Source organism: Opisthorchis viverrini, assembly GCF_000715545.1.
Source record: "Opisthorchis viverrini unplaced genomic scaffold opera_v5_415, whole genome shotgun sequence".
Classification (NCBI taxonomy): Eukaryota; Metazoa; Platyhelminthes; class Trematoda; order Opisthorchiida; family Opisthorchiidae; genus Opisthorchis; species Opisthorchis viverrini.
In genome coordinates this window covers 158,640-164,496 of record NW_008752070.1, presented here as the reverse complement: position 1 = coordinate 164,496, position 5,857 = coordinate 158,640, and positions in this window count along the sequence as shown.

Sequence of the window (5,857 nt, the reverse complement as noted above, 5' to 3'; positions counted from 1 at the left end):
GTTAAAGTCATGTTAGTTGGAGGTTTGAGACCCGACCTCTACAGTAGCGTGCATTATAGCGATACATAATACAGGTCGGAGCTGACTTCAGGGGAAATTCGCATGAATATCCGCCAATGTACATAACTTGTGGAACAGGGAACGGATGTGTGCTCCATCGACTCAGTCCAAAAGCTGCTTTCGCGAATACGTGTTTCTTGCTTTAAGTTGAAAAACTGAGCTTTCCATAATTCATGAGGTTCTTCTTCATATGAATGTGCTGCGTCATGTTTCAGTTGGTACGATACTTGAGATGTCGCAGTACGTGGTCTAGAGGAAACGCCACTCATGAGGATGCTGCGGAACAGTTTCCAGAATCCTCAGGAGTAGTGTGTTCTGTCCAGTCAATGTACCGCGATATCTGGAACATCGTACCAACTGAAACATCAAGGCGCCTTTCGCAGCATATTTAGTTGGAACAGAAAGTTATAACCCAGAGATTCAGTTGGATTTGGTTACGTCTGCCGTTAAAAACAAGTGTTCCAACTAGATTTTCGGTTATTTTTAGGTGAAACTGTTTTAGGAGATACATTAACATCCTTTAACCACATTGAACAGGTGTATCTTACGAATACAAAAAGTCCACTGAAAGCTCGTACCATTTCGACCAAGGTGTCCATGAAAGAGAGGCCTCCTTCTGTCAGAGATTTTTGAGAGGTACAGAAATTATCATATGTGCCAACTTGAATTTTTACCTTTGGTTTTTTATATATCGGCATTCTGCTGATGATACATAAACTTCTCATCTTCACGAAGGTTGAATGGAGCACTGAAAATGATTTATCAGTTAGCTTCACACTAAATCTTTCAAATGAACTCCGATGGTGAACTTATGGTCCTAGAATTTCGGTTCGTTCGATTTAATGCTCCACTCACCAGCTGATTATGTCCAGCTAGCGTAGCTCATGGTTTCGGCGACAAGTGATTTGTCAAAATTTGTTTGTGACAGCATTCATTCTTATCTGGTACAGATTGCAGGGAGTCTAAATCCTTGACCGAAATGCTGTGCTATATAGTGCAGAACTAATAGAATTTCTTTCGTAATTCAACTGACCAGTTCTCCTTAAACAGGGAATATGCTTCGCATTTTCGATGGCATATTTATTTGTTATCAGCGTACCTCTCCTCTGGCAGATCGAGGGCCATAGAGGTTTCTCAGGACTTTGAGTACTGGGCCTTCTAACACCTCAGCTTTGGACAGGGTGGGTAGATTAGGAGTTAATTGAGTCATCCTTTGCACCCGACTTGATCCATTGCAGTCTATGTTAGGCGAAGTCCTATTTTCGTTGAGACGTTCCACGTTTTCACCAAGGTAAAATAGTGAAGGGGTAGCAGGCCCTGTAGCTTGGTCGACGGTTTTTGGTTTTCCGCCTAGGGGAGCCTGTCGGTTTCTGATTCCAATTTGAAAGCTTCGAGAATATAAGTTAGGGCCATAGAGGTTTCTCATGACTTTGAGTACGGGGCCTTCTGACGCCTCAGTTTTGTCAGGGTTGAGTCGATTCCGAGTCCATTTGTCATCTTTCAATGAAATATTCCCATGTGACCTGATCCAGTGCAGTCTATGTTGGGCGAAGTCCTATTTCCGTTGAATCGTTCCACGTTTTCACCAAGATAAAATAGTGAAGGGGTGTCCGGCCCTGTAGTCTGGTTGTCCACCCAGGGGAGCTTGTCGGTTTCTGGTTCCAATTTGAAAGCTTCGAGAATATAAGTTACTTCCAGTGGGTTTGGAGGACAACATTACCTTGTGAATCCACCCGCCATGCTGGCGCTGCTGATCCTTCACCTGCATGTTGTCCTCTATCTTTCAAATTGTCCTTGGTTGTGTAAAGGCCAGATAAAAAGCTTAAAACATCCTTAAGAAACTCTAGTGATTCCCTCTAACACGTAATCCATTCAGGGTTATGAATCTCCGAAATGTAACACACACGTTGCTGGCCTAGTGATGGAATGTAAGAAATAAACTCTTCGTTTGGTGTTGAGACGTTTGTGTCTGATTAACCAACTCTGGTACACGGTGAATCCATAGTCGTGGATCAAACAACCCCTACTGGTTTCATCACAGCATACTAATCGATAAATCGGACAGTGGACGACGTCACGATTAGCATTGACAGATGTGCTAACATTGCATTCATTGAAGGTAATGCTACGGATTTTTTTGGAATTTACAACTGAGACTCTGTCAAGCAAGATTGCTAAGTAAACCCAATCTGTGCCGAAAGCCGAGAAGCATTGTACCACTAATTCATCCTTGTCGAGAAGCATCATCAGAGTTTCGAACCGATATCAAGAGCGAAACTCGAGTCCAATGCTTCCCTTTGGTGTGTGGACTCACCGGAATAGTAGTGCCAGAACAGGATAACGACCGTTCAAACGAGAGTGGCGTTGACTGTGAACAATGAAGTTGTATCTGTTTGGTCTTTCTCGTTCTCTGATACGCCTCATGTTAGATGACGAGGTAAACCCACAGGAATCCACAGCTGCTGCCCTGATAACTGCTGCATACATCAATACGGTATGACTAAAGGTGTATGGATTTTATTCACCGGAGGACCAGTTAATCAAGTCCTTCAATAAAAAGTATTTTTTTAAGTTGTTTTCATACAGCTTACAGCAGCTATCTTCCAAATCTAACTTGAGAGTCTGGTTGTTTTAGCCTATAAGTAAAATAAACTGCACTTTGAAAAACGGTACCGATGTCGCCATTTCGACGGGGCATGGTGGGCGCCTGTGATCACACGTGTCCTAACACGTTGGTACTCATGATGCTCAATTTTTTCGGAAACTATTAGACGCAGAGCACGAAGTGTCTCTCCGCCGCGTCTTGTAAATTTTCAGCTCTTTTCACGCTAAGAATGTTAGAAAGTGATTGTAAGATTTGGATGAATATAGTATATTTTGACAAGTTAGAAACTTTGTCAGACTTCAGATAGTGAGTACATTCAGAAATTTTGCCTGTATAAACTTTTCTTACCAGGTCACACATTGACAGCAAACTGCTTTCATAGGTTTAAGATGTTCAAACTAGATGCCCAAACTGAAGGCCTTCGCGTTTTCGATTGAACACATACAGCTGCTGGAATTTAACAGAATTCACCGAAATACACTCATTTGCAAACAATTTGGTTTTGCGACAGACTCACCTCAAACACAGCTAAATCTCTCGTCTGTGATGTTCCCAGATAACAAGAATCGTTGCATGAATTACACACCTGCCTGGTGACCCTTAAGGGGGGCAAAAACGGTCGTGGGCTGCCGAGGGATTTTCAGCGATCATAGGAGTTGTACTGTGTCAGGAAAATATACTAAGTTGTCTCCAATATCGCACCAAATGAAACATGAGACGGCTTTCGTGTAGCATATCCAGCCTAAGGATTCATAAGCGAGAGCTTCGGTTGATTGTCTGATCAACACCAGTGCATTCTAGAAGCGAGTGTGCGCCGTCATTTACGTTCAATTTGGTGTTTATTCAGAACAAAAAGGTTGGGTGGAAACTCCGGAAACAAACCTACTTGACCCTCCTCAAATCGGACAAAATCGGTAATGGAATGGCAAACTTTTGAGTCATCTGGAAAATACAAATGTCAGTAGCATCTGAGGATGAAAGAAATATTGCCCCGGTTTCTTGAGTGTTCTAACATTAAAAAAACAAAACAAATTAAATCGTTCAGCTGTGACTCACTTTCTTTGTTTAACTGCCATTATACCCGAAGGAAGCACGAGGGCTGGTATATTTTCAGGTTGTCCAAGCCTAGACAGGGGAAGTCGAGAGGCAGACGTCGGGTTCGAACCACGGACCTTCCGCTCAGTGGCTTCAACCACTGAGCCATCTCACCCAATCTAACGGGCTATGTACCCATGGTACTATAACCATCTTGAGATTCTGAGCAATACTTGTGCTGAATAGTAACAGGTAGCCTTTCCGTTTTAAAAATGTAAACCGAACTCAGTGATAGTTGATCAAATCCTCTCTAAAGCACGTTTTTTGTTGAAAAGTCTGCAGACGGTAGGGCTACTTTGAGTGGATACATTCCGCGTCAGCACATGTAAAGTGGTAGTGAGCAAGGAAGTTGTAATACCCAACATATTCTCAACCATTTTTGATCCGGGTAATTTTAACAACTCTTTCGTGAATATGAATCAGGGGGCTGTAGAGTCCCCTGGTTTATGCCAACAATGATACACTTATTCCATAGAGTTATTTTTACAGAAGTGCAATTTTTTTTACAAATAATTGAAGCTGTCGAGACCACCTTGGTGTTCTTTTCCGAAAATATCAATCCGAGCAAATGGAACAGAAAAGTACATCGATTCGCAATCGTTCCTCCTCGGTATATTGATTATACACAGGGAAAACGTCCCTTCATTTTCCTGACTTGTTCTTCGAGCTGTTGAGGTGTATAGTGGATCAAGTCGAGCAAAAATGAAAAAGTTTCAGAATGTGACCTACTTTCAGACAATCGATCGTCCGGAGCAAACTTCGAGCAATACTCAATGATTGAGTGTGTAGGCGAACAACAGACCACAATGCGTACGTTCCTGTGATATTGACTTACAAACAAAATCAACCTATTCTTCTAAGAACAGTCCCGAGCCAATGAGGAACAACCAGAATTCATTTGCACCTTGAAGTTTTAATATGGGTGGACGATGTTCACTCGAGTCCAAGAACCATGAAGGTTTTTAACTATCTGATCTTTAGCTTACTGACTACTTCAAAACTTTCTGTGGAAACGTTTTCTAGGTATAAGAGAGTTACGAAAACCCAAAGAGGCAATGAAATCCTAGTTCGCCGCTTCTGGAAAGTTGGCATTTTGCGCCACGCTCAACCCCATCTTATTTCAGCTGATCCCACTTTCGTTTCGTCACTTGCATTTCAGTCAATCTTGGTTAAAGGATTGCTTGTCTATCAGTTCAGCTGTAGGTCAAGCTAAAATCATCATTTTTGTGACGCTAGAAATATTACTCCAATCATTGTCGAACTCTCTAAGTATGTGAACTTTATTTTCCAGTGAATATTGAAAAAGTAGAGTGCCGATTGTTATTCTCGACAGCAAATCATTACATTTTAAAACGTCAATACTCCACCTGGGCTCGGACTTATGCGTCAGCCCCAAAAAATGAATAGGTGAGATTTCTTATTGAATAGTTTGTTGGAAGTCAGCCAAAGAGACGCCGGAAAAAATTCTTCAATCACATACCTGTTTCTGAATTCGCTACGTGAAGGAACTGTACTTAACTGTACTTAACTGAATGACCTGCTAGTTCCATCCTGCATGTCCACGGAGAACTTCCCGGCGTCAAGAGACTTCCGGCGGTATCATTTTGGGAAATTCCGCGTTGTCCGCCTTTGCCATTTGTTTTTCTGTACACTCGGTTTCTGGTTTAAGTCGTTTAGTTTGGTCGGATAGATATTCCGTTTAATTGGCAGGCAACGTCAGGCCCACTCAACCCTGCACGAACGATGTCACCTCGATTGGTGATGAAACGTTTGCGATCCAACTGTCAATCTCGGCGAACAGACCAACAACCAAGCAGCGCGCCCGAGCTACCTACATTCCACAACACTGATAATATCAGAAAATGCCTAATAACCGGTGAGAGATAATAAAGTTCAGTCACTTGAGTGTTCGGGTTGGTCGAACTTCGAAAATCTCAGTCACATGAGGTCATTCTTTTCTATGGAAACTGGTAAGGTTGGATGTGATGGGGACAGCAAACGTTACGTGGCTGATCCAGTTGGGATTCACCCTCATTTTAACCGTAAACGTCCAGTTGAATTTCCAAATCTTTCCACACCTTGAAGAATTAAATTCAA